This window comes from Hippocampus zosterae, chromosome 10, assembly GCF_025434085.1.
Source record: "Hippocampus zosterae strain Florida chromosome 10, ASM2543408v3, whole genome shotgun sequence".
Taxonomy (NCBI): Eukaryota; Metazoa; Chordata; class Actinopteri; order Syngnathiformes; family Syngnathidae; genus Hippocampus; species Hippocampus zosterae.
Genome location: NC_067460.1, coordinates 14,469,746 through 14,488,246, shown reverse-complemented (window position 1 = coordinate 14,488,246; position 18,501 = coordinate 14,469,746). Strand labels below are relative to the sequence as shown.

Genomic DNA, 18,501 nt, shown 5'->3' with positions numbered 1-18,501 from the left:
CACTGGATCCAGTTTGGAGGACCATTAATGATGGACGAGGTGAAAGGTCTACTTTGTGGGGAAGAGTTTTCCCCAGTCGACATGCCTGTGGGAGACTGGCCGAAAATGTTACCCAGTGTATGACAGCATTAAAGGTTTACAGAAACGATGAGGATGGGATTCGAACCCATGCATGCAGAACACAATGGATTAGCAGTCCATCGCCTTAACCACTCGGCCACCTCATCTGCCGACCATGGATCAAGGAGGCTCCGGCACACTCAAAACTGCCACTGGATCCAGTTCAGAGGACCATTAATGATGGATGAGGTGAAAGGTGTACTTTGTGGGGAAGAGTTTTCCCCAGTCCACATGCCTGTGGGAGACTGGCCGAAAATGTTACCCAGTGTATGACGGCATTAAAGGTTTACGGAAACGATGAGGATTGGATTCGAACCCATGCATGCAGAACACAATGGATTAGCAGTCCATCGCCTTAACCACTCGGCCACCTCATCTGCTTCTAACTAATATAGGAGGCTCCAGCACACTTAAAACTGCCACTGGATCCAGTTCAGAGGACCATTAATGATGGACGAGGTGAAAGGTCTACTTTGTGGGGAAGAGTTTTCCCCAGTCGACATGCCTGTGGGAGACTGGCCGAAAATGTTACCCAGTGTATGACAGCATTAAAGGTTTACAGAAACGATGAGGATGGGATTCAAACCCATGCATGCAGAACACAATGGATTAGCAGTCCATCGCCTTAACCACTCGGCCACCTCATCTGCTTCTAACTAATATAGGAGGCTCCAGCACACTTAAAACTGCCACTGGATCCAGTTCAGAGGACCATTAATGATGGACGAGGTGAAAGGTCTACTTTGTGGGGAAGAGTTTTCCCCAGTCGACATGCCTGTGGGAGACTGGCCGAAAATGTTACCCAGTGTATGACAGCATTAAAGGTTTACAGAAACGATGAGGATGGGATTCGAACCCATGCATGCAGAACACAATGGATTAGCAGTCCATCGCCTTAACCACTCGGCCACCTCATCTGCTTCTAACTAATTTAGGAGGCTCCAGCACACTTAAAACTGCCACTGGATGCAGTTTGGAGGACCATTAATGATGGACGAGGTGAAAGGTCTACTTTGTGGGGAAGAGTTTTCCCCAGTCGACATGCCTGTGGGAGACTGGCCGAAAATGTTACCCAGTGTATGACAGCATTAAAGGTTTACAGAAACGATGAGGATGGGATTCGAACCCATGCATGCAGAACACAACAGATTAGCAGTCCATCGCCTTAACCACTCGTCCACCTCATCTGCTTCTAACTAGTATAGGAGGCTCCAGCACACTTAAAACTGCCACTGGATCCAGTTTGGAGGACCATTAATGATGGACGAGGTGAAAGGTCTACTTTGTGGGGAAGAGTTTTCCCCAGTCGACATGCCTGTGGGAGACTGGCCGAAAATGTTACCCAGTGTGTGACAGCATTAATGATTTACAGAAACGATGAGGATGGGATTCAAACCCATGCATGCAGAACACAATGGATTAGCAGTCCATCGCCTTAACCACTCGGCCACCTCATCTGCCGACCATGGATCAAGGAGGCTCCGGCACACTTAAAACTGCCACTGGATCCAGTTCAGAGGACCATTAATGATGGACGAGGTGAAAGGTCTACTTTGTGGGGAAGAGTTTTCCCCAGTCGACATGCCTGTGGGAGACTGGCCGAAAATGTTACCCAGTGTATGACAGCATTAAAGGTTTACAGAAACGATGAGGATGGGATTCAAACCCATGCATGCAGAACACAATGGATTAGCAGTCCATCGCCTTAACCACTCGGCCACCTCATCTGCTTCTAACTAATATAGGAGGCTCCAGCACACTTAAAACTGCCACTGGATCCAGTTCAGAGGACCATTAATGATGGACGAGGTGAAAGGTCTACTTTGTGGGGAAGAGTTTTCCCCAGTCGACATGCCTGTGGGAGACTGGCCGAAAATGTTACCCAGTGTATGACAGCATTAAAGGTTTACAGAAACGATGAGGATGGGATTCGAACCCATGCATGCAGAACACAATGGATTAGCAGTCCATCGCCTTAACCACTCGGCCACCTCATCTGCTTCTAACTAATTTAGGAGGCTCCAGCACACTTAAAACTGCCACTGGATGCAGTTTGGAGGACCATTAATGATGGACGAGGTGATAGGTCGACTTTGTGGGGAAGACTTTTCCCCAGTCGACATGCCTCTGGGAGACTGGCCGAAAATGTTACCCAGTGTATGACAGCATTAAAGGTTTACAGAAACGATGAGGATGGGATTCGAACCCATGCATGTAGAACACAACGGATTAGCAGTCCATCGCCTTAACCACTCGGCCACCTCATCTGCTTCTAACTAGTATAGGAGGTTCCAGCACACTTAAAACTGCCACTGGATCCAGTTTTGAGGACCATTAATGATGGACGAGGTGAAAGGTCTACTTTGTGGGGAAGAGTTTTCCCCAGTCGACATGCCTGTGGGAGACTGGCCGAAAATGTTACCCAGTGTATGACAGCATTAAAGGTTTACAGAAACGATGAGGATGGGATTCGAACCCATGCATGCAGAACACAATGGATTAGCAGTCCATCGCCTTAACCACTCGGCCACCTCATCTGCCGACCATGGATCAAGGAGGCTCCGGGACACTCAAAACTGCCACTGGATCCAGTTCAGAGGACCATTAATGATGGACGAGGTGATAGGTCTACTTTGTGGGGAAGACTTTTCCCCAGTCCACATGCCTGTGGGAGACTGGCCGAAAATGTTACCCAGTGTATGACGGCATTAAAGGTTTACGGAAACGATGAGGATGGGATTCGAACAGATGCATGCAGAACACAATGGATTAGCAGTCCATCGCCTTAACCACTCGGCCACCCCATCTGCTTCTAACTAATATAGGAGGCTCCAGCACACTTAAAACTGCCACTGGATCCAGTTCAGAGGACCATTAATGATGGACGAGGTGAAAGGTCTACTTTGTGGGGAAGAGTTTTCCCCAGTCGACATGCCTGTGGGAGACTGGCCGAAAATGTTACCCAGTGTATGACAGCATTAAAGGTTTACAGAAACGATGAGGATGGGATTCGAACCCATGCATGTAGAACACAACGGATTAGCAGTCCATCGCCTTAACCACTCGGCCACCTCATCTGCTTCTAACTAGTATAGGAGGTTCCAGCACACTTAAAACTGCCACTGGATCCAGTTTGGAGGACCATTAATGATGGACGAGGTGAAAGGTCTACTTTGTGGGGAAGAGTTTTCCCCAGTCGACATGCCTGTGGGAGACTGGCCGAAAATGTTACCCAGTGTATGACAGCATTAAAGGTTTACAGAAACGATGAGGATGGGATTCGAACCCATGCATGCAGAACACAATGGATTAGCAGTCCATCGCCTTAACCACTCGGCCACCTCATCTGCCGACCATGGATCAAGGAGGCTCCGGCACACTCAAAACTGCCACTGGATCCAGTTCAGAGGACCATTAATGATGGATGAGGTGAAAGGTCTACTTTGTGGGGAAGAGTTTTCCCCAGTCCACATGCCTGTGGGAGACTGGCCGAAAATGTTACCCAGTGTATGACAGCATTAAAGGTTTACAGAAACGATGAGGATGGGATTCGAACCCATGCATGTAGAACACAACGGATTAGCAGTCCATCGCCTTAACCACTCGGCCACCTCATCTGCTTCTAACTAATATAGGAGGCTCCAGCACACTTAAAACTGCCACTGGATCCAGTTCAGAGGACCATTAATGATGGACGAGGTGAAAGGTCTACTTTGTGGGGAAGAGTTTTCCCCAGTCGACATGCCTGTGGGAGACTGGCCGAAAATGTTACCCAGTGTATGACAGCATTAAAGGTTTACAGAAACGATGAGGATGGGATTCGAACCCATGCATGTAGAACACAACGGATTAGCAGTCCATCGCCTTAACCACTCGGCCACCTCATCTGCTTCTAACTAGTATAGGAGGTTCCAGCACACTTAAAACTGCCACTGGATCCAGTTTGGAGGACCATTAATGATGGACGAGGTGAAAGGTCTACTTTGTGGGGAAGAGTTTTCCCCAGTCGACATGCCTGTGGGAGACTGGCCGAAAATGTTACCCAGTGTATGACAGCATTAAAGGTTTACAGAAACGATGAGGATGGGATTCGAACCCATGCATGCAGAACACAATGGATTAGCAGTCCATCGCCTTAACCACTCGGCCACCTCATCTGCCGACCATGGATCAAGGAGGCTCCGGCACACTCAAAACTGCCACTGGATCCAGTTCAGAGGACCATTAATGATGGATGAGGTGAAAGGTCTACTTTGTGGGGAAGAGTTTTCCCCAGTCCACATGCCTGTGGGAGACTGGCCGAAAATGTTACCCAGTGTATGACGGCATTAAAGGTTTACGGAAACGATGAGGATGGGATTCGAACCCATGCATGCAGAACACAATGGATTAGCAGTCCATCGCCTTAACCACTCGGCCACCTCATCTGCTTCTAACTAATATAGGAGGCTCCAGCACACTTAAAACTGCCACTGGATCCAGTTCAGAGGACCATTAATGATGGACGAGGTGAAAGGTCTACTTTGTGGGGAAGAGTTTTCCCCAGTCGACATGCCTGTGGGAGACTGGCCGAAAATGTTACCCAGTGTATGACAGCATTAAAGGTTTACAGAAACGATGAGGATGGGATTCAAACCCATGCATGCAGAACACAATGGATTAGCAGTCCATCGCCTTAACCACTCGGCCACCTCATCTGCTTCTAACTAATATAGGAGGCTCCAGCACACTTAAAACTGCCACTGGATCCAGTTTGGAGGACCATTAATGATGGACGAGGTGAAAGGTCTACTTTGTGGGGAAGAGTTTTCCCCAGTCGACATGCCTGTGGGAGACTGGCCGAAAATGTTACCCAGTGTATGACAGCATTAAAGGTTTACAGAAACGATGAGGATCGGATTCGAACCCATGCATGTAGAACACAATGGATTAGCAGTCATCGCCTTAACCACTCGGCCACCTCATCTGCTTTTCACTGTTCAAAGAGGCTCTCGTGGACTCAAAACTGCCACTGAACCGGGAAGTACCATTAATGATCGACGAAGTGAAAGGTCTATTTTGTGGGGGAAGAGTTTTTCCCAGTCCACATGCCTGTGGGAGACGAGTCGAGACTGTGACCCAGTGAATATCATAATTAAGTCCACAGAAATGATGAGGATGGGATTCAAACCCATGCGTGTAGAACACAATAGATTAGCAGTCCATTGCCTCAACCACTTGGCAACTGCATCACAGCCAATTGTAGTGCACACAGACAAACAATGATTCACGCTCACAATCCCACCCTGGAACAATTTAGTGTGTTCCATTCATAGCCTGCCAGGCATGTTTTTGGAACGCAGGAGTAAAGCGGAGTACCAGGCGAAAACCCAGGCAGGCACGGGGAGAACATGCAAATTCTACACAGGAAGATAGGAGCTAGAATTGAACGGAAATAATAATACTAATAATAATAATTTAAAATAAAAGAGAGAAAGAAACAGCCAATGTCATTTAACTAAATTGATTAAATGAAAGATGGTTACCATGTGTCCCATGTCACACTAAGTTAAAGTAACTGAACGTATGTCCAGTATACCTATAATAATGCCAAAATGATAAATTTGACTAAAGTAGGTGTAACTCGTAAAGAAATCCAAATGGGAGCTTTCCTCCAAGGCCCTTGCGAGTTGCGTCCTGTCCTCAGCTGGCCGTGTGCTACGACGTGTCAGTGAGATAAGACAGTCGGCCCTCAAGGATGATGTCAGCACCGATTAATGGCAGTCGTGACCTCCACACCAGACAGCCGCAGTTCAATCGTCACATCCTTGCTGTCTCAGGCAATTAGCACTCTATTAATATTTTTCATTACTGTCATTTCTGGACTATAAACCGCTACTTTTGTCACACGCTTTCAACCGTGTGGCTTATTTTATGATGCGTTCTGTGTCAAGATTTTTTCCAACCGCCGCCGGGGAGCGCTCGAGCAGAAAAGTTAACAGTGAGAAGCTATCATGTGTCACAGTGAAAACAAAAATCGATAACAGTAGTGGCTTGTGAGCATTTTTCAGCGTGCCCGAAACACGTGGAAAACAACGAATCTCCCCTGCTCCACGGCTGTTGACACGACCCACCATGCGACACCGTTCAAACTCCCAAACGATGAGATTTTACTCTTAATATCCGCCGGGTTACAATTCCGATTGCAGATCCATCAGGTCTGAATAAGCACAGCTGAGCGTTATTGTCACTTCACTTCCTGGTCCAAGTCTCACGAAATTTCCCACAAGATTATCCAACACTCCTTTTCAAGTGACAGGAGTAGTGAATGAGGGAGCATTCACTACAACAGTCATAGTATTGTTCACCTGGTTACATATGCCAAAAGAAAACCTCCCGAAAGACATTGTCGAGAAAGTTGACACGAAAGCGTGGATGGAGGTATGTTTGTACTTTTAGTTTTTCTGGAATTTTATTTTTAAAAATTCAGGATTTTATCTGTATATTTGGGTCACATTTTTGCTTCATGTGTTTGCATTTTTTTCCCAATTTTCTTTACTTTATTTTTCACATTGTATTTCGCTATATTTCTCAAACATCTATCCATCTTCTCTGAACCTGCAAGTATATTAATTCCACCTCTTTAAATGTGTGTGTGTGTGTGTGTGTGTGTGTGTGTGTGTGTGTGTGTGTGTGTGTGTGCGTGTGTGTGTGTGAAGGGAGAGGGTCGTTGCCCCCCCCCCCCCATTTAGGTGGGTGAATTTGAGGCTAAAGGTGACACGCAAAAGACCAGGTGTGCAACGCCTGTGCTCAGCCCCACGCAGGTGAACGTGACTCATCGTCTTGCCTGTCTCCCCTTCCTAACCCTCCTTTGAGCAGCTCTAATTGTGATCTCATCCTTTCGAAAAGCCCCCCCAAAAGTTCTTCACGTTCTAACCCTCACTTATCTTACGCTGGAATGTCTTGCTGTTAAATGACATCGCCACAAGAGGACTTATTGCCGAGTTTCTTAAATCTAGTGGCTAAAAACTACACTCCACAGTCGGATCAACAGTATAGTAGGCCTTAGTGTTAATCCAAAAAGTTAAAGACAGCTGAACTGAAATTGCTCAGTGATTGTTTCATGTACCACTCGAGGGAGACCGCTTCAACAAGTGGTACCACACTATGAGAATCACTGGCCTTACTGTGGATAATGTGTATGATGTCTGGAACACAGTCGTCGTACATCAATGATAAAAACAAATACATCCATTGATTTAGTATGAATGATTTTTTAAAAAACTATTAAAATGTGTAAAATAAACAAACATATATACATTTAAAACCAATTTTCTTTTCATTTATTCTTTCGTCAAATGTGTATTTTTAACATATTCAGTGCCACCCTTTTTCGAGGCAGACTTCCACATACTGCCCACTCTTTTAAAGTATACATCTTTGAAGACCCACAAATTTATTGCGGTCTGACGCAATATAAGCACTCAATAAACCCAAAGGAGACTCCCTTCTTGCACCAAAAAATAATGTTTGTTCCTTGTTCTGTTCTTTACTAATCAATCCGCAGCACACCCTCGTGAGGATAAGTAGCTTGGATAATGGAGGGATAATAGAACTTGGTTTGTTTCACCAAAAACACAGGATGCTGAACAAAAAGCAGAAAGCGTTTTGTGGGGGATAAAACGTGTCAATCAGCAAATTGACTAACGCTCTTATTTTTTTGCTTTTTATGACCCAAGAAAGGGATTTTATATATTTTGTCACACGGTTTCAACCGGGACAGCACTAATATATATATATATCCGCTTTGTTCATAGATAAAGGGCAGAGGAAAGCCGTTGTAGTGGATGTAGCGGTCCCAAGTCGAGAAATACCAAGGGCTCAGAGAGGAGCTGGAGAGAGCCTGGAAGGTAAAGGTGACAGTCGTGCTTGTGGTGGTCCGAGCACTCGGGGCAGTGACCCCCAAACTAGATGAGTGGTTGCAACAGATCCCGGGAACAACATCGGACATCTCAGTCCAGAAATGTGCAGTGCTGGGAACAGCAAGGATACTGCGCAGAACCCTCAAGCTTCCTGGCCTCTGGTAGAGGACCCGAGCTGAATGAGGGACGGACACCACCCGAGGGGTGAGATGAGGATTCTTTTTTTTATATATAATATATATTAGAGCTGTCAAACGATTAAAATATTTAATCTAATTAAAAATGCAACTGTCATAATTAACTCAAAGGAACTAAAAAATTAATCGTGATTACTCACGCATTTTTTATCGTTTCTGAATTTCCTTTTACATTTTTTGTCCTATTTTTCCCCATTTTAATGCTCTCATCAATATGGAATCATGAATCAGTTTTCTATGTGCAAAATGCAAATATTTTATGAAATTATTTCGATTTTCAATTTTACATGAACATTTTTCACTTGTAGCAGTTATTCACACATAATCTCTCATACAATATTAAAACATGTTATTGTGGTGATGACCCGTTAAAAGTGTTTGAACTGGCATGATCCATCCTTGACCTATCGTCCTCTCACTTGCATCCAATAAGAGAGCACGCGCATACAGCAGTGTGCGTCATGGCTGGAGTGCGCCTCACTTGTGTTATCTGACCCTTTCACGCTCCCTCTGAAAGCACACCGAAGACAAACTTTTTCCAAGCTGAGATGATTTCATAAGGACCTTAGTCAAGGCTGACACGTCCACCTCAAATGAGGCAGCGGTTAATAAAGTTCAAGCCTGGCTCATTGGTAGCTCCTTACAATCCTGGCTTTTACATGATGTTCCCAGCGTCTCGCCCGCGGGGGCCTGAACGCTGGAGTGTACGGGACACAATGGGGAGGCCGGATTAGCCTTTGTGGGAAGTGACAAGTTGTGGGAAGATCAGGAGGGTTTTACTTTGGGGCTCACCTGGGGAAAGTAGCAATTTAGCCAAACCCTGCTTTTGTTTCCATGGCGACATTGCCTCACACCTTTTGTCTGTGTGCAAACGAGCCGGAACATGTTATAAGCCACTCAATCCTGATGACTTCACTGCCACTGTAATTGTTATCATGTCTAAGAATTCACAGAGGGTGAGTTTTGTGTGTGGGAGATAAGTCACAATTTTTACGCATTTCTATTTTTAACCTCCAAAGACGACGTCACGTAGTGGAAAGATACGTGGTGTAAAATGGAGGTAAAATGTTGTCCGAAAAATAAACACAAAAGTAAAGTAATTATACTTAAAGGGGAAGAGAAGTCAAAAATGTTCTTAACAATATGTTCACTGCCCCCATTTGGCGAAGGTGTGCACACCAGATTCATATGGACCATTTCATTTTGTGATGACATCCTACTCTTTTTTTAAATTTTGACTTAAGTACATGAGTTAACACAAGGATTTGACCTTCCACTTTTGCTCCCTTTGCCCAGTGGCGGTTCTTCTTGCAAGGCAGGTGTGGATGACAGAGCCTTTTGTTCATTTTTACTGTTCAGGGTTCATATGGACGACATGTGGCAACATCGGCTCGTAAGGTGGTTCACATGGAAGCTTTCAACGTGAGGCCCGCTGGCTTTGTTGTGTAAATACGGTCTTGAGTTGATGCCAGCACAAGCGTTGTCCTCCTGATACCGCGACTGAAAACCCCCCCGAGCTTTGATCAACACGTGTATACGACACACAAGTAGGGTTATGATTTGTTTTTCATTCATTTACTGTACGTTTAAATTTCAATAAATTGCTATATATGGGGGGGGGGGGGCGATACTCCCCTAATTTGACCATTGCCATGGATGGATTCCTGAGATGAATTACAAAACGAGTAAAAATCATGAAATAGTCGGCAAAAAGTTAAAAAAAAAGAGTATTAGGAAACACTGCAAAATGTTGCTCAGAAATCTGACAAAAATTTTACGTAAACATTTTTGTAGATTTTTTTAGAATGTACTACAAATTGTTTGACAAAAAATAATCCATGAATACAAAATATTTGACAAATATATTAGAAGTCGGCGCAAGTCAAGTCAGCTTTATTGTCAAATATGTGCAACATACAACACAAATTCTTCCCTATCAAAATCAATGCTGGCACATGCGTGCTGCCGAGAAGGTGCAACCAACAAGCACAGATTCTTTTCCTTCGATGAATGTCATGGCCAAATGCTGAAAACAGTCCAGATCGGGTCTATGCAAAAGACAACAAAACAAAAAGACAAAAACAACAACAACAAAAAAAGCTGAGTTCTTTAAGTTCTTTCAGACGGCTGCCACCTACGGCGCCATTTTTGGGGGGGTCGGGGGGACAATTACATTACAGAACTGCATGATCTAGAATCTTCATATAAACATACACCATACTGATGAAGTCAATAAGATGAGATGCAGTGTGCTAATTGTTCGAGACAGGGGGGGGGGGGGGGGCGTGTGACGCTTGATTTGCGGCCATCTGGTGTGGAGGTCACTAATGCCATTCATCAGTCCTGACTTCATCCTCGAGGGCCAATTGTCTTATTTCACTGACATGTCATCGCACGGAGGTGAGGACAGGACACAACTCGCATAGGCCTTGGAGGGAAGTTGCCCCTTTGGATTTCTTTACGTGTTACACCCACATTAGTCAAATGTGTCATTTCGCCATTCAATATAGGCCTAATGGACATACCTTCAGTTACTGTAGCTGAGATTTATTTTTGTGAAGGTTACATAAGACACTGTAACCATCAAGCATTTCATGATTTCACTTATAACTACCGGTACTGATTGATACTTATAACTACTGTAGAGCTGTGGACCCAGGCTGTTTCTCTCTTTTATTATTATTATCCATCCATCCATTCATTTTCTGATCCACTTATCCTCACACGGGGCGCGCTGGAGCTTATCCCAGCTGTCTTCGGGCAGTAGGTTGCCAGCCAATCCTGAACCGGTTGCCAGCCAATCGCAGGGCACACATAAACAAACAACCATCCGCGCTCACACTCACACTCACATCTAGGGACAATTTAGAGTTCTCCATTAACCTGCCACGCATGTTTATGGAATGTGGGAACCTGCAGTACCCGGAGAAACCCCACGCAGGCACGGGAAGCACATGTAAACTCCAGGAATCGAACAGGAATCGAACCCTGCACCTCTGCACAGCGAGGCCGACGTGCTAACCAGTCAACCACTGGGCCGCCCTATTATTATTATTATTATTATTATTATTATCATCATTCTTATTATTATCATCATTATTCTTCTCACTATTATTGTTGTTTTCAAAAGACATATGATGAGTATTTGACAACAAAGTTTTCTCAAAGCATTTGCCTATAGTCAAAACCCTTGATTTAAGGCCCAGATGCCAAACTCCAGACCTTGGGGGACACTGTCCTGCATGTTTTCTTGATAATGATCTCAAGCATTCGAACCAGGTGTCTTGGAAGAGGGAACCAAAATCTGAATATTGACCAGTGAATGTTTAATCTCCTGATGAATAGTTTGTCTCATCAACATTCAGTGGATCCGGAGACACACTGGTTGAAAATGATAAACCTGGGCCAGACATACCAGAAAAGCTTGGAGTTTAATTGTGGATGACTCAATGAAATAAATGCCTGAGAAGAATACAGCTCACTGGAAGTCTGGATGTTTGAGTGGTTGAGTGAACGGAAGTGGACGAGGCTGTTTGCCTATAGGCAAGCTCTTTGCGTTACTGGTCAGGACCGGCAACCGTAATGACCTAACTGCCTTCACCTTACACACACACACAGACACACTCGCACGCACGCACGCACACACGCACGCACGCGCACACACACACACACACACACACACACACACACACACACACACACACACACACACGCACACACACACACACACAATGGAAATTTGCGTCAAGCTCTTTCATTTCCCTGCTAATAATCTCTTAATCATGAAAGCCACCTGGGGGCTGCCGCCTCTGTTTGCCCAAAAATTACATTTCCATGAGGTCACTTCGCCCGTCTATGAACTTTCCTGACAAAGTCTGCAATGATGATAGGGAAACACACGATAGTGTTGTGTGAGTCTCACGTAACGCTGCACACAGAGCAATGCAAACAAAGCCACTGGCAAAAGAAAAATTCCAAAATAAAAAAAGATTTTGTATGAAGATTTTTTATGTACAGATGGATGACCGTTTCATCCACTGATTCTTGAATCACAGAATTTAGAAATCCGACTGTATACACATACTTTTTACCAGAAACCTGTGCAAAACTTGAACAGTATATATAAAAAATACTTTCAACTTTTTCCAATAGAACAATACAACAATTTTGGGCAGTTTAAAAAAAATAAAAAAGACAGACACTATAATACTGCACCTTATCAAGTCATACAGTAATTAGGTAATTAAAATGAATATAGAAAAATAAAACACTTTTCATCAAATTTTTTGCTTTATTCATGAACATTGTGCTACTCTTTCTGCTGTCCATGCCTTGGCCATCTGGGGGCAGTATAACAGACATAATGATAAACTGTACTGGAGACTTAGCTCATCTCTGTCTCAGCAGAGCAGTAAAAGTAGTCATTCTCTGCAGAGGATAAAGAATAAATGCCTATAATTATTTTTATTGTATTTTATTGTATTGTCTGTCTACATTCAGTAGGTTTAAGGTTAAATGTTGAAAAATGTGCTATTTTCCAATATAGATAGATAGATAGATAGATAGATAGATAGATAGATACTGTAGATAGATAGATAGATAGATAGATAGATAGATAGATAGATAGATAGATAGATAGATAGATAGATAGATAGATAGATAGATAGATAGATAGATAGACATCAACATCTATTCTACTTTTTGCAATATAAATATTTTGGTCAATTCATCAAAATGTTAAATCTTTTATGTATATTATGTCTAGATTAAAAATCTCATTTCATCTTTGATTTATTGACATCATCGTTAATCATGAAACCACAAAAAACAAAACATGTCCCTGCAACAAACAAAGACTGTCTAATGAGAAACACCCCATTAAATATAATGGCATTGCCATCGCTGTATCCTACAGAATGTTTCATGTTGACAGCTGTTTTGCTTTACCAGTTCACCTCCTTCTTTGGCCTGGTATCAAAAACTCTGGATAATTTTATGTTTTGGAAAACGATGAGACTATTTGGAAATGTAGCATCACAAAGCCTTGTTGTTAACGCAATATGTTTGTAGTCACTCACATGCTGGGAACGGAGGCGTGACCATGATGTGACACACAAATCTCTCAGCACATAGGCGGCATTGTGAATGAGGGCATGTTTAGTCATAACAGCAAGTATGTTTACTGCAGACTTTCATGTGTGTAATTGTATGCGCACTGTGAACTGCGCATGCTAACGCTGGAATGCTGCTTAAACTGAGAGCAGCTGCTTATCTTTTCATATTTGCTTGTTTTTTTAAATTCTTTTTTAAACCTCTCAAAAAGAGTCGGAATGAATTAATAGATTAAAAGTTAAAGACAGAGATGCGTAAGGCTTTAATTTCCTGTCAGGACAATATGTTCCAGTGTGGGGGTGGGGGGGGGGGGGGCTTCACCTCGTAACTGTCATTGACAAAAAATGACATTGAGAATGCTGCCTGTGACGTTCATTCCACCACAAACGATGATTTTGAGTCGACTCGTCAATATCGCGCCGGGGACAATTACAACACACTGTGCTGCAAATTGATTTTTGGTTTTATGGTGGGTATGTTAAAAGAAAAATTCAGTTTCCCCTTCAAAAAATAAATTTCTGTGCCGTGAGGAGAACATTTTAAAAATAATAAATAATATTTGACAAAGGCTGGTGGTGGGTTACCACATTACAGTACAGAGGTTCATGGTTCGTTTATGGGCTGCGGTCTTCCTGTGTGTAGTTAACATGTTTCTCCAAGGCCTATTTGGGTTTTCTCCGGGTACTCTGATTTTGTCACACATTTTGACTCCCATGCCGCCCTGTGAACAATTGTTTCAAAATGAGAACCAATCATATGTTCAACTACACAAGCTTCACTTCACTTATTTCCAAACAGAACACTCATTCAAGCATCTCTGCTGGTTCCCCTCAGTTAAGTCAGCCTACCGCACCTCTGCGTCATCCAAACAAAGGCCCATTTGGAGAAGAAATTGGGCCAATAAATCAAAAGTCCAAGCGACACCGTGCAGCAACACGCCTGTGTTTTTCTGTCCTGTTGACCCTGCAGCCCCACTAAGGAGCTGCGGCGCTGCACTGACGAGGAAGCGACGCAGCGCTCTCCCCACCCCCAAGCTTCTTCCTTTTACTCCTTTGCTCCGCGCACTGCACTGCACCTTTCCCACACACTGCCGGGGGTTCACATCTGACTCCTGACCCTAACGAAGGAGGGGAAGGGTAGTTTGTAAGGAAGGGGGGTGGGGACCACCCAGCCAGGCTCTTATGCCCCCCACCCCCAGCCCCCAACCCCACTCTTGAGAAGAAGACGGGAGAGGGATGTGGTGCTGCATCGGTCTTGAGGGAATAGCATTAGGTCAGGTTGGGGAAGGGGAAAAAGATCAAAGCGGGGAGTGAAATGGAAAGAGGGGTTGTTCTGGGTCATTTTGGGCTAAAGCAGGGATTTCAAACTCAAAGTGCGGAGCTGTATCTGGACTGCCTTATCACGTTATGTGGCCCACGAAAACAAATCAATTGTGTCTCCTTGGTTTCATGCTAAATGGATTTTCAGTTTGACAACCCAGCAAAAAGAGGTTTCAAACTGTTTACTGCCAAACCAAATATAAAACAAAGAGAATTACACGTTAGCATTTTAAAACAAACATTGATTTGCCTATGAAAAGTTTGTTTAGCTCAATGCTAACACACAAACATCACAGAGAGGCTCCGAAATAGCATCAGCTTTGCGGTGTTTTCGCACTTTAGGCAAAAGGCCCCTTGAACAAAAACGGTGCAGCAACTCACATAAACAGACACTAACGATAATCAGAGGCATATTTTATTTTCTACGAAAAATTACGACCGCAGCTTGTCCAATGTCCCCAGTCACAACAAGTCACAACCGGCGGCTGAGGGTAACCATAACTACCATGTGGCTCCTGACAAAAATACATTTGACACTCTTGGGGGCAATAAATAATAGTGAGACAAAACAATCTAACGTACATTTTTATTTGTCTTACCCCCCTTGCTGAAACATGAAGACACTGTCGTTGAAGCTTTGCTGGGGCTGGGGGGGCCTTATCGATAGCATGAGAGGGGAGTGACAGATTCTCTCCCTCAGTTGTAAATCTCTTTCTTTATCACCTCCTCCCTATATTCTGCAGGCAGGAAGCCTGCAAGCTCAAATAAAGCTGAAAGAGTGAACTGACACTTTTATGAGTGACTGTGACACTTGCTGTCTACTTTTTTTCCCCCCACTGAACCTCCCGCTTGGACACCATCGCCTGTCTGAGATTTGAGAGCCACTAAACCTTTAAAGACCAGGCTTCACTTTTGTGTGTGACCAATCATTCTCAAATGCAGTGTCTCAAAAGTGTGTCACTGACTGGACTCCAATAATATTATGCAGTCAACATTGCTGCATATTGAAAAGTGATTACAGTACTGGAATTTGGCTGATTGAGTTACAGATGAGTGTAAAAGAGATTTTCATGCCTCCAGCAGTATGAATGGAAGCGTTTAACGACTAATAAAGCTGTCTTGTGTGTCTGTGACATGTGGTTCAGTTCCTAGATGCACAAAGTGGGCAATGTGCATCACATGAGAGGTAATTACGTCACTGGTGGCCCCTCCTATTTTGCAGCCCACCGAATTCTGAATTTGCATAGAAAACAAAATCATGTTTTCTTCTGCCTGTATTTTCGCTCTTGTCATGAATAAACAAACGACAGTTTAACCTACCTTTAGACTTCAAATTAGAGCTATCTACAAAAGCTGTGTTACGTGCCCTGAGTGGGGGTCAGGCTGAGGTGCGGAGTGCGCAAGTTAACAGATAACACGTCGTAGGGGAAAGAGCAACAAGATAACATAAAGAGCGACACAATGGAAAGAGTGCCACAAAAGAAGCGCCAACACAAAGACATTTTGACATGGCTGGGCAGGAATGTGCCGGCAGGTATTGCACAGGGGCCCAGGAAGCAACAATACAATAGCGGTGTGTGTGTACGTGTGTGTGTGCGCATGTGTGTGTGTGTGTGTGTGTGTGCGCTCACAGGGAGTTGGGGGTGTATTGGTTTACCTGCTATCGCTTACCTGCTCAGCACGACACTCATGCTGGGAGGCGGCCTCCAAGAGAGCCACATCAATGGCGGCCATTCTCAAAATGCACTAGTATGTGTCCATGTGTCTACGTGTATGTGTGTGTGTACGTGTGTGTGTGTGCGTGTGTGTGTGTGTTTGTGTGTGTGTTTGTGTGCGTGTGTCCATGATCAATTGCTATGACATTTTCTTTCTTTCATTTTCTTATACTTAGACATTTCTCAAACTTTTTTTGAGGTGGGACTATTTTGAGTATCACCTCAAAAAATACTTAGCTCTCCAAGTATATCCACATAACCAATATTAAAAGGCAGTAGTTTCTTTTTCAGGCTATTGCAAGCCATTGCAACATCACACTGCGATAAAATACAGCAGTGCGTTTTTGCCTATTGAACCAGAAAGGGTTCGATTCCAGCTCCGGCCTCCCTGTGTGGAGTTTGCATGTTCTCCCTGGGCCTGCGTGGGTTTTCTCCAGGTGCTCCGGTTTCCTCCCACATTCCAAAAACATGCATGACAGGCTGATTGGGCACTCTAAATTGTCCCTTGTTGTGAGTGTGGGCGTGGATGGTTGTTTGTCTCTGTGTGCCCTGCAATTGGCTGGAAACTGATTCAGGGTTTCCCCCACCTACTGCCGAAGATGGCTGGGATGGGCTCCAGCACCTCCCGCGACCCAAGTGAGGATCAGGCGGTTCGGAAAATGGATCGATGGATGGATAAAAGACAGGAAAAATTAAAGGCAGGACTTTTGCGCCGCCGCTGCCTGTCGTAATCGTTGCCTAGTACTGCGCTCTTTAGCATTTAAAATGTCGACTAAATGTGGACTCTCAACTCTGAGCAGTCTTGCTCAGTTTCACAGCACTGCTTTGAAAGACAAAGAGACACTACTCAGTGCTGTCAGGTGCAACAAGAAGTTGCACTGTTGGAAGAAGTAGCACAGTGAGGAAGAGAGGGAAAGCCGTAGCATCATGGCAGATGTTTGGATGTAACCAAACACGAGTCTCGCAAGTGACATAAGTCGGAGGTCACTGGGACTAAACCATGTGGCCCTGCACTGGAGTTGGGGGACATGTCGTGTGTGCATGTGTGTGAACGAGTGTGATTTTTTTTTTTTGGGTACATTGTGTGCGTGTATTGCCAGCATGTGTCACTTGATAGCGGAATGGACATACTTGGGGGCACAGAGATAACGCTTGTGAGATGATTCCCACGCTGAATGATGCAAGATGATATGATGAGGGAGCTCTCGTATCAGATGCCATCTTTTCATCTTGTAAATCATCACACACCAGCAGTTGTTGGCACTTAGCATGAGGATAAGTCACTTTAAACCATGCGATTTAGACACAGAGCCGCACTTCAACTGACGCGCATCGCTTGCGTGTCTTCTATCATGGAATTAGATATAGCATAGAATTTGATACACAAGTATTTGGACAATGACTTGTTCTGATTTTTACTTTATACTCAACCTCAATGGATTTGAAAACAAAACAAAACAAAAAATCAACACGTGATCGAAGTACTGTACATTTTCAGGTTTCATTCAGGATAGTATGTATGTATGTATGTATGTGTATGTATGTATGTATGTATGTATGTGTGTGTGTGTGTGTGTGTGTGTGTGTGTGTGTGTGTGTATGAAGTCAATATTACCAATACCAAAGTCATATTTTTTAAATGAACAACTTCATAAAGTCACAAAAATAACCAAAAAAATGTAGTTGACAGGCATTAAACTGAGACCATACTGTCATTCAAATGATACAGGAATAAAGTAGAGAAGTTACTGGAGACGACTCCCACACGAATATCTCCTCGTCAGTGGCTTATCTCGAGCACGGCATCACTAAAACACGCCTGTGTGCACTAACATTTATCACACACAAACACACATTCACAGTCAAAGTGCACTCGCATCACACTTTGCATCACAACACAACACAGCTGTGGTCACTCGGCTGTGTTGTGTTGTGCGAGTGGGTTTAAAGTCTGCTTTCATTAGCTCTTATCTGCGTGTGTGTGTGTGTGTGTGTGTGTGTGTGTGTGTGTGTGTACCTGTAAAAAGACCTGCTTTCTTGATAAACTTAGGCCAAACTAATCCCTTTAAATCTCTTTCGAAAACGTACCATGATTACTTATGAGTGACTCACAAACTGAACTCAGGTCTATTTTATT

The 18,501-nt window shown here is 44.0% G+C and overlaps 1 protein-coding gene, 1 long non-coding RNA gene and 18 other non-coding genes across 20 annotated transcripts in view; 2 read left to right on the top strand and 18 right to left on the bottom strand.

Annotated features, from left to right (window-relative positions):
• Positions 1-145: 145 nt before the first annotated feature.
• trnas-gcu (transfer RNA serine (anticodon GCU)) lies at positions 146-227 on the bottom strand. The gene has a single exon. It is a non-coding gene; the product is annotated as a tRNA-Ser (tRNA).
• Positions 228-415: 188 nt separating this feature from the next.
• Positions 416-497, bottom strand: trnas-gcu (transfer RNA serine (anticodon GCU)). The gene has a single exon. It is a non-coding gene; the product is annotated as a tRNA-Ser (tRNA).
• Positions 498-685: 188 nt separating this feature from the next.
• trnas-gcu (transfer RNA serine (anticodon GCU)) lies at positions 686-767 on the bottom strand. The gene has a single exon. It is a non-coding gene; the product is annotated as a tRNA-Ser (tRNA).
• Positions 768-955: 188 nt separating this feature from the next.
• Positions 956-1,037, bottom strand: trnas-gcu (transfer RNA serine (anticodon GCU)). Its single transcript has one exon. It is a non-coding gene; the product is annotated as a tRNA-Ser (tRNA).
• A 188-nt stretch (positions 1,038-1,225) lies between these two features.
• On the bottom strand, positions 1,226-1,307 carry trnas-gcu (transfer RNA serine (anticodon GCU)). The gene has a single exon. It is a non-coding gene; the product is annotated as a tRNA-Ser (tRNA).
• Positions 1,308-1,495: 188 nt separating this feature from the next.
• On the bottom strand, positions 1,496-1,577 carry trnas-gcu (transfer RNA serine (anticodon GCU)). Its single transcript has one exon. It is a non-coding gene; the product is annotated as a tRNA-Ser (tRNA).
• A 188-nt stretch (positions 1,578-1,765) lies between these two features.
• trnas-gcu (transfer RNA serine (anticodon GCU)) lies at positions 1,766-1,847 on the bottom strand. Its single transcript has one exon. It is a non-coding gene; the product is annotated as a tRNA-Ser (tRNA).
• Positions 1,848-2,035: 188 nt separating this feature from the next.
• On the bottom strand, positions 2,036-2,117 carry trnas-gcu (transfer RNA serine (anticodon GCU)). The gene has a single exon. It is a non-coding gene; the product is annotated as a tRNA-Ser (tRNA).
• A 188-nt stretch (positions 2,118-2,305) lies between these two features.
• trnas-gcu (transfer RNA serine (anticodon GCU)) lies at positions 2,306-2,387 on the bottom strand. Its single transcript has one exon. It is a non-coding gene; the product is annotated as a tRNA-Ser (tRNA).
• A 188-nt stretch (positions 2,388-2,575) lies between these two features.
• On the bottom strand, positions 2,576-2,657 carry trnas-gcu (transfer RNA serine (anticodon GCU)). The gene has a single exon. It is a non-coding gene; the product is annotated as a tRNA-Ser (tRNA).
• A 188-nt stretch (positions 2,658-2,845) lies between these two features.
• On the bottom strand, positions 2,846-2,927 carry trnas-gcu (transfer RNA serine (anticodon GCU)). Its single transcript has one exon. It is a non-coding gene; the product is annotated as a tRNA-Ser (tRNA).
• A 188-nt stretch (positions 2,928-3,115) lies between these two features.
• Positions 3,116-3,197, bottom strand: trnas-gcu (transfer RNA serine (anticodon GCU)). The gene has a single exon. It is a non-coding gene; the product is annotated as a tRNA-Ser (tRNA).
• Positions 3,198-3,385: 188 nt separating this feature from the next.
• trnas-gcu (transfer RNA serine (anticodon GCU)) lies at positions 3,386-3,467 on the bottom strand. Its single transcript has one exon. It is a non-coding gene; the product is annotated as a tRNA-Ser (tRNA).
• Positions 3,468-3,655: 188 nt separating this feature from the next.
• Positions 3,656-3,737, bottom strand: trnas-gcu (transfer RNA serine (anticodon GCU)). Its single transcript has one exon. It is a non-coding gene; the product is annotated as a tRNA-Ser (tRNA).
• Positions 3,738-3,925: 188 nt separating this feature from the next.
• Positions 3,926-4,007, bottom strand: trnas-gcu (transfer RNA serine (anticodon GCU)). Its single transcript has one exon. It is a non-coding gene; the product is annotated as a tRNA-Ser (tRNA).
• A 188-nt stretch (positions 4,008-4,195) lies between these two features.
• trnas-gcu (transfer RNA serine (anticodon GCU)) lies at positions 4,196-4,277 on the bottom strand. The gene has a single exon. It is a non-coding gene; the product is annotated as a tRNA-Ser (tRNA).
• A 188-nt stretch (positions 4,278-4,465) lies between these two features.
• Positions 4,466-4,547, bottom strand: trnas-gcu (transfer RNA serine (anticodon GCU)). Its single transcript has one exon. It is a non-coding gene; the product is annotated as a tRNA-Ser (tRNA).
• A 188-nt stretch (positions 4,548-4,735) lies between these two features.
• trnas-gcu (transfer RNA serine (anticodon GCU)) lies at positions 4,736-4,817 on the bottom strand. The gene has a single exon. It is a non-coding gene; the product is annotated as a tRNA-Ser (tRNA).
• A 2,015-nt stretch (positions 4,818-6,832) lies between these two features.
• The window catches only part of LOC127609416 (late histone H2A.2.2-like), a 155,267-nt gene continuing 143,598 nt past the window's right edge, over positions 6,833-18,501 (top strand). The window contains exon 1 of the mRNA XM_052079318.1: positions 6,833-6,855. The gene's annotated coding sequence lies outside the window, so the exon portion shown is untranslated. The remainder of the gene's footprint in view (positions 6,856-18,501) is intronic.
• The window catches only part of LOC127609428 (uncharacterized), a 353,255-nt gene continuing 346,834 nt past the window's right edge, over positions 12,081-18,501 (top strand). Inside the window, exon 1 of the long non-coding RNA XR_007964561.1 lies at positions 12,081-12,091. This is a non-coding gene — a long non-coding RNA (uncharacterized LOC127609428). The remainder of the gene's footprint in view (positions 12,092-18,501) is intronic.